Below are 14319 nucleotides of genomic sequence, written 5' to 3'. Positions count from 1 at the left end.
TAGAAATTTGCTTAAGCTTTTGACTTGCCTATTTGAAGAATATTTTGAACCAAATTCTTCTTGGGAAAGATTCCAGTGAAGCCAGCAGAACCATATCATAACAGCATTGGTCCCAAGAAAGTCCCACGGATGGCACTGGGTTCATTTATTTTAAAAACAAGTTCATTGTGTCCTTTTGTACCTGAGAGAGCAAGCCAGCCAACTGGGTGTTTCTCTGGCGCCTTTATTCGGCCAGTCAGTGTATTAAGAGAGAACATGTCATGGCTGGAAAAACAGATTCCATTTCACACGCACAAAGAAAAGGTTTTATGGATGATTGAGTTTTATTGTGAAATGAAAGCAAAACCTTTACATCTTTTTAAGAAACAACTGTTTCAAAATGTCCAGGGAGGATTGAAGACTCGGGTACTCTCTCTTTCTGATTCTCTGCTCTTTTTCCCTGTTAGCTTCCAAATATATGAAATCATCCTATCAAAACTTTTTACCCCAATGGTTTCATTTTCTTCCAAGTATATGGATTTTACTGAAATATTTCCTTACCAAAAAGACACTTGTTTTCTCTCTGCCCCTCACTCTTTCCACATATTTATATGGTAGCATGCAGCAAGTGATTCTACTTACATATAAAGCCTATATATTTGCATCTCAGTGGCAATGTACGTAGCTGCCCATGGGCTGGGCATGGAGTAGCGTGAGGAACAGGCATGGTTTATCTAGAGACATTGGGGCTGTTCTAGACATGTCAAGAAAAACAAAATGGATTTTGACAATTGGGAAGAAAAAAACAAAAAAAGCATGTTATGCTCTAAATCAATAGCATGATTAAAACTAGAGCTGCATTTGAGGCCTTGACCTCAGTTATTTTACCCTTTCCCTTGCAAGGAAGTACCCTTGGGCCATTGACTGATTCTCTATTGAATGGGTTACAGACCTCTGACATATCTTATTTCTGGCAGTGGCCCTGAACATAATTCTTTGTTTACAGGAGCCTCTGAGAAAGTTACATGAATATGTAGATGTTTTCTTTAAAAAATAAAATTAAAACCTAAAGCATTCCATTCCAATCAGCTTAGTAAAATGTATTCTCCATGGGTGGATGGAGAGAGTAGCCACAGGAACATGCTACACTAACTTACTTCTGTATATATACATACATACATATAGGGCAATTATATTCCAGTAATCTGCTGTGGATTACTAGCCTGTAAGCAGACCAACAAAAGATGATGAAATCCTTGTTTTTATAGCGTTCTTGAAGTTACTCATGATTCTGTTCTATAAAATCTTGTATTAAATGGGCTAAGGCATTTTGGTATTCATTTTTTGAAGACTGTTTTTAAAATAAAAAACCCCACACTGGTCGGCAGAACAAAACCAACGTCAGTTGCCCTGCTCTCCTCCCATTTCTGCCACGGTAACTTGCCTCCCCTGGGGTCAATAACTAAAATCTCAGGGCTGGGCAGTCTAGGGCTGTTAGGCAATTACAGGTGCAGGTAGGTGCCTACTGCCAACTTTTTAATGATGCTTTGGAGCTGCCTAGCCGAGGGGTGCAGCAGCTCATGTAATGAGCTCCTGCTTCCCAGTTGGATTGTCAGCCTCGCATTAAGTGTCTTGCTGACGAAGTTCCCGAAACGTCTCCATCATAATCACCTGGCGGAGGGATTTTTCAGAAGCCGACCGTCACAGCAAGAAGCCACGTAAGCTGAGAGAGGTCAGAATGCTATGGAGGGACCTGCTATGCTGCTCTGGTGCCTCTCACTCCCCAGAGCCTGCTGCAAACCCTGCCCTGAGCCAGTCTCCGTGAGAGACCTGCCCGAGGCAGGTCCTGCCCCTGCAGGCCCTTCTTCCTGCCTGCCCCTCGTGGCCTTCACAATCAGCCCTTCTCTCCATTTGTTACTGGGATGGTGGCTTTCACGAAAGGTGTCGTCTTGCCTCCTCCTCACCAGCAGCCGGTGGTCTAACCTGGGCCTCCTGTCACCTGGCCTGAGCAGCATCAAAGGTGCAGGAGGGTCCTGGGGCAGGTGTGTGTCCCCTGTCCTGGGAGATGCTCTCTGAGCTGCTGCTCATTTGAAGGCTGGGGGAAGGTCGTTAGCTCTGGGACAGCATCAGTGTTTAGGCTGTTCAGCAGCTGTGGCTGGCCAAGTCATACATGCTTTGAAAATGGAAGCATCTGGGAGGTGAGCAGGCATCAGAGATAGAGTTTTCAGTAGATTTAAATCCAAAAGTCCTTTAAAAACTCTGGCCTCAAATTTTCTGAAGTGCTGTGGAGCTCGGTGCCATCTCATTGCCCTGTGACAATGGCATCACCTGGAAACTCAAAAATTCAGCACGAGAATCCCCAGGGGAGTGCCCGGCTCATCTGCTTACCTGATTAATCTGTGTCTGAGAGCTTACCTGGGACTTTCCGGCCAGCAGATTCACAATATATGACAAGCATTAAAGAACATTTACTTTCACCTTTTTGAAAAATTGGTTAAAACTCCCTTGGAAAAAAATGCTTCTGGAAAAAAATGTGAGGTTAAAATTGAATTATTGTGTTCTTCCACACTTAAAGAGGCTGCTGGGCTGACTGAAGCAGCATAATGTGAAAGGCCTAGGAAAGGTGACTGACAATAATAAGGAAATAAGGATAAGTGAGTTGATCTGGTCCTGCAGGTGGTATGAACTGATTTCACTGGGACTGCCCTGATTTGCATCATCTTAAGGATCTAGCCCTTAGCTACATGAAACTTTAAGGTAATTTTTATTTATATTTTTCACCAGAAAATAAAGTGTGTCTTGGGAATGACTCAAGCAGCGATGGCACATTCAGGTTGGTTGTTTTGTCTACTGTATTTTTTTAATGTGGCCATTACTCGTGCAAATATTTGAAGTACATGTTTAACAATACAAAATAATGGTATCTAACAACAGACAGGAAGGTTTCTGTGGAGTCCCGCAACTCCTCTCTTTGTCAGCTTTGTTTTCAGGTTCATATTATGATGGCAGATTGGTTTTGTTTGGCCAAATGGTTAGGATTGCAACACAGTGTCCTCGGAGACTTTTTTGTCAATTTTGCAGACTCTCTCAGAGTGCTGTACCATGGTTGTTGAAGAGGCAGGATATCTATGTATCATTCACTGACTTTTGATCTCTAGTATCCACAGGTGGAGGAAAGAAATTGGAAACTAAGCAGCCCCCTCTGCCATTAAATGAGTTTCAGGCTTGGGCAGGCACACACAGACACAACATGCTCCCAATTATCCAACAGGCCAAGCAGGCAGCAGTGGCTCAGCTTTGCCTGGAGGAGCCAGGGGAATGGCAGAGCCAGGATTCAGGGTCTTTTGCTGATCACTCACAGAGGAGAAAGCAACCTAATAAGCTGGCTGTTGTTTTTTCAGAAGTACCAGCAGTGCAGTTTCTGTTGTTTCAGGTTTTGAAGATTCACCCACAATGACACCATTTCAGACTGTGTGCACTTCTGTGGTGGCTTCCTACTGCGCTGGGTGAGGCAGGGAGGAGAGCCTAAGCCAGTGGCAGCTACTGAATATTTGCAGGCAGCATCTCCACTCTTCCCATGCCCAAGGATACTGCTTTCCTAAGTGTTACTGGCTTCAAAAACTGATGTCTAGAAACTTTTCTTACACAGGTGTTGCTTCACTTTTCACCTGCCTTTGTCTTCACAGCAGGCTGCAGCCTGCTAAGAGCTACTTTTGACTTACCCAGGCTTTTGGAGGTGATTTGTTTTGGAGCTGATTAGTTTTGGAGCCAGGTTATCATCCTGAACAGGTGGAAGAGATCATCAAAAATTTTTAATCAGCTTTGAAAGTGGGTGTAGTTGATCCAAGAACAAAAAGCATTCACCAACTGCTAAATCCAATCAACCGTGGGTGACTGATTACTTTTAGCTTTCTTAATTGATTGACTGTGACATTTCTATGAAGGAGCTATTCTGAAACCCAAGGAAGTCCACACAACTGTTTCAATTCTGGGAATAACTTGTAAGTTATGTATTAAACCTGTGTTTGAATTCAGCAGTACTGAGTATTATGAGCAAAATATACAGATGGGTGTGCAAGAGCTGTACTGGATTAGAGTGGGTGGTTTTTTTCTCTTGCTTAGTAACAAGTTAAATGGTGGGAGGAATAAGTTTATGGATCCTTTGAAAAGAGTTTGAGTTTTTCCTGGTAAAAAGTTGGTGTAATCTTGCCTGGTAGCATCCAGCAGTGGAGTTTTCAAAAAGAGGCTCCTTTCATCCCAACAAGGTGTAGTACAAAATCTATCTGTATCTATCTATGTGTATATGAAATTGCCTTGTATACACACATGTGCATGAAAAGAGCTTTGTTCTGGCTGACTGTCATGGTGCAGCTCTGAGCACCGCAGCTCTGCTCTCACCCCCGTCCAGCTGTGTCTCTCTGGCAGAATTACTGCTGAAGACGGCTGCTGAGGTTACGTTTGACATTGTGTTGACACGTCAAGTGTGCCGGTGTGCGAGAGTTTGCTCTGGAGGATGTGACAGTAAGGTCACTCTGTGCATGGGCTTCCCTGTCCCAGGAACACCCTTAGGAGACAATTTAGATGCCCTTTGTAATACCAGTGTCAGTTTTTTAAACACGCTCAATTACTTGCACAACTGAAAATGAACCTGTCAAGTGCTGAAGTACCAGTTCTGCGGCAATGCTGCTCCCAGTGTGTGTTCTAGGGCAAATCGTTAATGCCATTATTGTTTATTTTCAACACAATAAGACAACTCCAGCTGGCAAAGAATGTGCGTAATACATGGGGATGCTTTTGTACAATACAGAGCAACCTGTCAGAAGGTGACTCAGATCCAAACAAGCCCTCATTCAGCAGGACTCACTCATCACTCTCAGCTTTCAAATGTGTCTGGTGATGCTGGGACCAGGGCTCTTGTGGGATCGATGGAGAACATTTTAAAAAATGCTTCTGAACCTGTGGGAATTTTTGCCACAAGCAATCAGGATCCCTGGGAGCAATCACTTTCTCCATAAAGCACAGACTTCTTCCTTGTTCAGCCTCTTTTCTCCATTAACAATAAGAAATATCTTGGGAACATTTTATTAAAAAAAATAAACTCTTTGTTCTTATAAAAGAACATAAGTAAGTCACACCAATCTGTCCCTGAGCTTGACTTGAATTTGGGTGGGACTGATGACATATTAAAGTGATAGAGATTTGGCTGGTAAAATTCTTCCTCTGGGGCTACTTTTTACCTGTGCATAGGGGTAGTCTGGTTAAGATGACAGACAAATACACTGTTGACATTGCATCTTTTTGTTACCCTGACTTTAGCTACATTATTTTTGCTTCTATCTGAGGTAAATGCAACTGGTTGTCTTCAGCATGACCTTTGCAAGGTGTATAAAACCACCAGTGGTCAATGCGTATCTAGCCTTTGCCAGCTGTGGAAATTATCCAAGGTGTATCCAGCTGCTGGGCATCTCTTTTAATTGAAGCCACAATTACAGTGCTCCCGTGCTCTTGGCTCCCTAGCTAGCCAGCAGCCACTTGGAAGGGGAGAAGGAACTCACAAGGAGCCAGTTCCCTGAGGATACAAGGTCATTTTTTCCTCTCTGGGCTGGGTAGCAGGGCTGGGAGTTGTTTACGGTATCAGGAGATGCAAATGCTGTCTCTATGTGAATTAATTGTGGAAGTGGTGCAAGTCCTTCCTGACCACAGTGTGCTTCCAGGCTCAGCCAGGGTTGCACCTGAGCCCCATGCGTCTTGGGGCATCCTGAGGGACAGTGTTTCTGGGCTCAGAAGCTGGAGAGCAACAGATCTGATGCCCTGGCTGGTGCTTTTGTGGTGGGTATGTTTTGTACCACAGCAAGCATTTAGCTTGTCATTTGCTCACTAAAGGGGTGGGGGAAAGCCACAAACAATAAACAAGTGTGGCTTAAATCAGAAACACCTGCAAAATCATGCTAAGTTTGTGTGTGTCTGTATCTTAACTGAAAGCAGGGGCATTTTGTTTTTTTAGATTGTAGTTCTGCAGTTTGTTGAAAAATGATATGGTCTCCATTCCCTCCTCCCAAAGTTAATTGTTGTCAAACACTGAGCCAACTGAAATAAGCTTTTGTTATTCACAGTGGAGGAAAAAAAGCTGAACAAAATTGGTTTGTGTTCCAGGAGCGCACGCGGCCAGTTCTGGGCCTGAGCTTAGATTTGTATTGCATTGATCAAAGAAACCAGATAGAGCAATAAATAAAACAAGGGCCTTGTCTGGACTGTCAGCAGAATAACTAGGTCTACTTGGCAGGTTTTACCTGAAATTCTTCTCTCTCAAGAAACCTGTATGTTTTCATTTGAAAAATTACACTAACTGATAATTACTCCACACACTGTTATCAGCAGTGCCAGTACTGGGTTTCTTCACCTGTGCTTGGGTCTTCAGTCCCTCAGTGCACTTACTCTTGATGCAGACAACCTCAAGTCAAAGTTTGTCTGATAAAGTACTGGTTTATTGGGTTTTTTTGATTGATTCCTTCCTATGCTTATTCCAAATTATTCATATTTCCTATTTTCCAGCTCCCATTTATGTCAGTTCTTTTCCTTTTCCATTATTGAACCTCCCTCATCCCTCACTTAAATTGCCACTGGTGAGGATTTTCCATTTTCCCAAGTCCTGGATGCACTGTGATTTCCTGGCAGCCCCACTCTCGTTACAGGACTGGACGGGCTCGTGCTTGTCATAATGGCACACATCCAGAGAGCATCACTGTAGTATCTAATGCAGATACAAACATATTTCAGGAATAAATGAAAAGCAGCTCTACTTAAATTATTGAGGAAATAAAGACAATGTGCTGTCGGGTACTGGAACGCTTCCTCCCTTTGTTCACAAAGAAAGCAGTTGTTAAACATCCTGCACGTTCCTATATATGTGCTTCGTGTTCTGAGGACGAATTTGTTCCTCATGTGTGACTGAGAAGCTGTATGTGGTATTGTCAACAGGCACAGGACTGCTCAGGCAATTCCAAGTGTTCATGTAATCAAACAGCTTCCCAGCACAGGACAAGTCACCAGATGATTTTTGTAACACTAAGTCTTATTTTCTTGCTGGAATATAAATCTTTTGTTCATCCACCCTTTTCCTTATTGGTTCTAATTTTTATTGACTGTTGAACAAACTTGTACTAATGCTAAGCCCTTTCTGCTTGTATTAGAAAGGGATTTCCATGGACTTATAAGCTTACCTTTTTTAATCAGTGACATGTTGGTTTATCTCATAATCTTTAATATCTCCTTATCAGCAGGAACAGCATATGGAATCTTAAATTGAGCAACTGGAGGTCTTATTTGTGAACAAATTGTGTTCATTCTAAAGTCTGAGTCTGTGGAAAAAAAGCATACCTCTTCCATACGTAATTGCATGAACTAGCATTTATCCCTGTAGATGAGGTGACTTGCAGTTGAGTATTTACCTAGGGCAGTATCGGACTGGTGGGATCGGAACTGTGTTGCTTCATTTGTTTCATTTTGCAGCTTTTTCTTTTCTCTTCAGCCTCAGTGTTGCATTCTGGGGCTTTGGTTCAAGTGAAGCCCACTTAAAGCAGCTGCATTTCAGCTGTAGATGGTATCTCATTTGCAGATGATATTTGATATATATGGTGTTGCTCTTTTTGTTTATATATCATTTTGTAAACCAAACCGGATTGTTTTAATGGATTTGCTGAAGAGCACAGCCAAGCATTCAGCTCATGAATTGCCCTCCTTGATTCATCGCTATTTGAAATTCAGTGTGTGACTGGGCAACTGGGTTGCATGGGATTTTTTTTTATGTTGCCTGAATCAATCAAACTTTCTCAGTGAGAAATCATAATTTAAAAGAAAAACACACAAAACTGAAAAAGCCTGTTCATATTCTAAGGCCCAGATTTCTAGAAGTGCAAAGCAGCCTTAAAGATGGCTTAAGAAGTCAGCTGGGGGTTTCCTGGCATGAAATAGCACAGAGCTAGTGCAGTTTGTCTTGCAGCACTTTAGTTCAGGCCAAGCATTGTAAGCAGGTATAAATCTGCGCAGCCCCAGTGAGTTAGGAGGTTGTCTTTGCTTCAGTCTGGGCTCCAGGCTGTGAAAAGTTTGTCTGAAAGTAGGAGGAGGTAGCTGGAGTAGAGCTGTAGCCAGGCTGAGAAACAAAAGGGAAGCCAAGAAAGAGGAGGGGAAAAGGAGGAGAGGACCAACTTATAACACAAAATGTGGAAAAGACCATGTTGCAAAGTTTTTCAAAGAGGAGAATTTGCTCATTTTTAGAGTTGTCATAATGAAAAGTGAAGTCACAAATCAGCAACATTCACTCTGTTCTGATGAATTAAAAATGTATAACTATATTTACTAATTATCAAAACAAAATATAATCTAAGAGTGTGAAGTCTGTTTTGTGTTAGGGCTCAGAATGTGTTTGATGGACCCGAGATGTCCCTGGACATGGCCTGAGATGTCGAGCGGATATTTGTAATGCATTGCAAACGTCCCTCCATGCACATCTGATTTGGGGCTGGCACTCTGTGCTGTTATTTCACTTGATTTGTATATTTTAAAAACCCCAGCTCCTTCCTCACTGAAGATGAGGAGATTACTTTTTATTTTTGTTTTAATTGGACATGAGTAAAGCAGATTCCTGACAAAGCTAAAATCCAAACATTTTTCTTTCTATTACTTTTTAGAGAGCAAATATTTTTTAAGGGTTCAGAGGGCTCTTCAAGCCAAGTGTCAGAACTAGGAAACAAGAAAAACTGGGAGGTGGAGGGGAAATTGTGGTGAAGAAGAATGGCAGAGTGCTGGCTGCGAAAAACAATAATGGATATTATTGCTTTCTGGGTAGAATGAAAGGGCTGTGCCATTGACTGGTGTTAATTGGCCTAACTCCTCTAAAGGTGGTAGTGGATCGATTCACAGCAGCTGTAATCCTCAAGTTAAATCCCAGCCCCACTGGGAGTTTTATCATTGTCTTCAAAAGAAGAAAGATTTTAACCTGTGTGTTATTTTATTCAGTCACCTAGTGATTCTCTTAACAGTAAAAGAACTCCCCTACGGGAGGGATGGGGTTCAGACTGCTTTATGAACCAGAAATGTGGAACTAGCTTTCTGGAAAAATTGTCAAAAACCTTCTAAACAAGCTTTGTCTAATTTTAGTAGTTCATGTTTTTTTCACAGATACTATACAGAACTGCTGAATTGCCAAATTTTCAAATCCAAGCCAGGTGAAAACTTCAGGTTTTGGCTTGTTTCCTAAGAAGAGTTTGGGTTTACATCCAACCTACGGCAATGAATAATGTGTTTTCACATAGTCATGGTAGACAACTGAGCTACTGTTAACCAGACACAGGAGCACATGCATAGATCTCATTTTTACTATGTGGCATGCATAGGAAGCAAGAGTTGATCTTTGCTTATCACAAGATAAGTTCAAGGAAGCCAAATATTGCTGTAAGGTGTGAACCAGGCCAGCTGATGGGCATGATGACAGTTAATGACAGGAATGACAAAAAAATACAGTCCTTGGCTGGACTAAATCTCTGCCTGATGGAGTCAATGTGGGATTGGCCTTTAGCTGTCCCTATGCACGCTGATGTGATTTCAGAGCTACCACAGGCCACGCAAACCCTAAGGGACAGGAAAACAGCATAAAGCTCCACTTTTGCATCTTTTATGTTTTTTCCGCGGTTTCTAACTTTTGAACCATCAGAAAGCTGCATTTAGGTTGCTATTCAGGCTTGCTTTTGCAGTTTCAAACATGGCCTCCTCTTTTATTTAACTATGTGGAGTTGTAACCTGTGTATACAGAATATTGACACGTTCCTAATTATTATTGACACATTCCTAATTATCTTACTCATGCATGGTGAATTTAAGATACTAAATTCAACTTCCCTTAGGAATAAACTGGGCTCTGCTCCTCAAGCTCTGAATGAAATACTGTAAGAAACATCAAAATCCCCCTGTCAACACCATACAGATGTACACAAAGGCAAGACAAACTCCCCTCACAACACAGCAAACATCTGTACACTACTGCATGGGAAGTAGACACGGAAAAGCAGTATATATATAGCTCAAAGATGAGGATATTCATGGTGAGGACCAACTTGCTTGCTATGAGTCTTTTTTTCCTGAAAAATTGTTTATTTTTTGTTGTTGAAAAGAAGTGACTGGGTAAAAACTATCTCCTTTTTGTCACAGAAATGTGATCTCTTTAGGTGCTGTTGTCAAAATGTCTAACTTTTGGGGATGTCCTTTTCAAAAGTTGATTTAAAATTAGAATAGTAGTTTTTGGCAGGACTTCACTTGCTTTTATTTCTTGAAAATAAGCCAGAAGAGTAACTGCTATGCCAGAATACTGATGTTTTAAGGGCTTTCATAAGGCAAAAGATAATGTAGAATCTGTGTGTTTTTGCTTTCTTCATGGTTTCTCTGTATTTTTTTCCTCTGCTGGTGAACCTTTCTGCTGAAATTGTTTCTAAGCTTCTACTTCATGCCATTGTGGCCTTCTCAGCTTCACTTTTAGTTTCTGTTTTATTTTCCTTTTATTCCTGTACTGACTTTGTAACTAAATTTTTATTCCTTTCTTCGTCAGATAGCTGCCAATCGCTGTAGTATCCAAGAGCTGTAATACTTCATTCTATGATTGTTTTCTGGAAATGTATAGCAAATACAGGCTGCTGTTTTATTTTATGAGAAATGAACAGTGGTCCACAGCCATCATTATCTGAAAGCTTGCTATAGACTTCATAATATTGTCAATGCTCTTGCAGAAGTGCTGTTAGCAGAGAGGAGGGTAAGGCTCATGTCTCCAGCTGTAGCTTTGCAGCTCTAGCCACCTTTGTGGGCAAGGGAAGGACTGGCACTAGGCTCTAGCAGGAGAGTAAAATGAATAATTATGGTGGGGAGAGCTTGGTTGGGGGTGTGTGTGGAGGGCGACTTTCATTTTGGTCAGCTTGAAATTAAAGCCTGTTTTCTCTGTCAAGACACATCCCTTCTCCTTAAAGCTCTTAACTGCTTAGTCTGTTCTCAAACAAGCAATTGTTTTTCTGTTTGGATATTAAAATAAAAAATAATCAGAGACATCAAAATTATATATGCAGATCCCACTTTTTTCCTTTTACATGCGTGGTCAAAGTCACAGCAACCCTAAGTTTGTGAATAGATGGGCTGAGACCCCAAAGCTCTCTTATTTGCAAATTTTAACTGGGAATTTAATTTAGGAGTTATTAGTGAAGGGCAGTTTGGGGGCTTTGGCTGTGTAACAGAAGTGTCTGAGCATCAGATTAACTTGGTATGGGGATGGGAGGGTTGAGGAGAGAACAGTTCCTTGTAACACCCTGTCCTTCCTCTCTCTTTTTTGTCATTCCACCAAACTACCCATCTGCGTGGGGCTAGCCACAGTCTGGTAGAGAAGCAATTACTTAGGGTCTTTTTCTTGTAATTTAACACAAATTAGCACCATAGCCCTTGGCAGTAAACGTGGGCAACTGTAGATGTTGCAACCAACAATAAGACACAGTTCAGGCTACAAATGCAAAGAGTGGAAGGCATTCAATATCAAATTGCCACAGACTTTAGTAAGGACAAGCAAAGAGCTGGAGTCAAGAGGCTGTAACAGGAGAATAGCTGGGCACACTGATACTTCTCATGGCTCTCCTACTTAGCTGGCTCTCGAGAAATGGGTCACGAAATGCTGTGAAGACTGCTGCAGCTATCAATGCTAGTAAATAGCTGAAGCCCATTTAATTCCGGCCAGCTTAGGGGAGTTAAAAATTCCATCACATCACGCCACGGCTTCCTCTTCGCGCTGCACAGGCACTCCATAAATCCACACGGCGCTCTCCCTCTTATCTGAATCACAGTGCAGTTATTAAACAAATTGTAAGTCTATTTCATATCCTTTTTAATACTTCGAAAACTGCACAATATAAGGCTTAATAAAAGCTGAATGCTCCAAAACTGCTCTTAGAACTGAAAATATGACTACATCAAAAGACTTTACAAGGGCAGGATTTTAATGGCTGAATAATACGCTGGAACGGAGCAGTAATTTCTTCTCGAATGCTGGGATGAATTATTTATGCTTTGACAACATTATGTGTCTCTAAAGCAGCTTTTAGTTATTCGCCTATTCGAGGACACAGCTGATCCTGCTGCCCGCTCTTGTAATTACATTAACCTCTTGACACAACATGACAAGCTTTTCCTGTGAACTGCGATCAATAGCCTATAACTGCTACCTATTTAATAGGGCCATGGTTACACTTCAGTTCAGATATAATTAGCTCTTTTCCCCCTTCCTCTTTTAACAGAGCGTGGAAAAAACCCCATGTTGTTTAAATTAAAAAAAAAAAATACACCAAAATAAAGGCTGTTAAGGAAAAGGATAAAAGCATTCAGATCACTGAATAGGCAAGTAATATGTTCCCTGAGTTTCTGTTCAGAAATGTGCAGCCCTTCCATTAGTCTACATCTGCATTTAAATGGAATGGGAAGCCATAGCGTATGAGGACATGTAGGAATCAATTACAGAAGCGTTGGTACAGGTGGGCAAGGCTGTGACCTGATGCAGTTGAAGCACACACTGATAATGAGATAAACTAGGTTCATTTCCTCTCTGTTTTCACCTAGCTTTAATAGAAGCATAGCATTTTGTTGCGTACCATTGGAGCTACTTTGTCTCAGGGATATATTTAGATTCAGATAAATACATACAGGGTTTGAAATGAAGAAGTTTGACTAATTGTGTTAACACTTTTAAAAAAGTAATGCTTTCTTGCAGCTAATCTTCTTGCTGTTTGGGCTGTATTATGCACTATCTGAACAGACTGATGAATACCGTATGAAAGATAAAGGTTGATCTTTGCCTTGATGTAACAGAAATTACCTGTCCAGTAGCCTGTAAAAACAACTTTCCATTCCTTGATCTGTAGATAGATGGCCATGCTCATGGCATTGGCCCAAACAACATTGCCCTAGTTGTAATTTAGAAGTTTATATTCCCTACTCCAAATAATTCTTCACATTTTCATGTGTTACTTTGCAAAATGGCCTTTGGGAACTAAAGAGGTTTTGTGGGGCTTTTTGATTTTGTTTTTTGGTTGGGGTTTGAGTACTTCATGCTGCTGCTCATTTTGAAAGGATGGGATAAGCGCTTGTAATTAAGTTTAATAACTTTTTCTAAATAGGCTGTTTGCAAGAGTTGTATTCTTTCACTCAAGATCCAAAGAAATCAAGTCCATGAGGCCCTTCAAGGGATTTCCAACCAGTTCTGCACCAAGAACAATTAATGCTATCAAAGCATTACAAAGCAATATGGGTAGTGACAGAACCTAAATGGCTTCTGTCATCAGGAACATGTCCTTTTAGATCTATGAACACTTCAGGTTGGGTGCCTCTATGATTTTTAGGAACCTCACTTGAATTTCAAACTTTTGGGGATTAGATGCTTCAATTCATGTAAGATCTGGGTTTTAGGTATGCTTCCCCTTCTCTGAAATTACTGGAAAATATTATTTACTTGCTTGACTCCACTGTCAGGAAATGGTCTTTTGTGAGCATACCTGTTGTGACAAGTTTTTTAAAATGCAAAAATTACAGACTCCACCTTCAGCTTATAAGTAGTTATTATCTAAAGAAAATACATTCGCTTGTAGTAAAAATAATAGCTTTTGTTTACTTGTGTTTGTACCTTTTACTTAGATGATGCTACAGACTGTAGAAGTTGCTGAGGCTATAGGAGGCCTCGTGAACCCGGTAATGCCTTGCTCTCACTGAAACAGAACTTCAACTGCTCTGTGACATTGATTCTCTGGAGTAAGGGTGAGGTTTGTTTAACAATGTGTATTCCCAGGAAGGCTTACCTTTGCTTAGTAAATATTTTATTTCCTATTTCAAGACTATAACAAAGTCACAGTTTTACCCTGCCCTCAAAAGCTCAGAATAGAATAATAGATATGAAACCACATTTCTGCTATAAAAACTTCCTTAGCAGCGTGTGCAGTTACTATCTGGACACATTTTTTTGCAGCATAGATGGATTAACAGAATTGTTAATGCCATTCTAAATTAGAGTAATAACCCTGTTTGAGATGGTAACTAGACGCTCCTGGGGATAGCACTGAAGTAATCAACCATAAGGCATAGGTTCCAAGGAAGCTCTGAAACGCCTTCCCATTTCTCCCAAGAGACAAAAGACAAGAAAGAGAAGAGCTGAATTAGCAGTTAATAATATATAATGAGTTAGAAGTTTGAAGTTTATGATGATTCATAATTATTATAAGAAACCAGTTTGTCGATTCATGAATTCAAGACAAGCTTGTTTTCCTGCATGCT

Source organism: Ciconia boyciana, chromosome 7 (assembly GCF_034638445.1).
Source record: "Ciconia boyciana chromosome 7, ASM3463844v1, whole genome shotgun sequence".
In the NCBI taxonomy this organism is placed as follows: Eukaryota; Metazoa; Chordata; class Aves; order Ciconiiformes; family Ciconiidae; genus Ciconia; species Ciconia boyciana.
Note: the sequence above shows the minus strand (reverse complement) of the source record.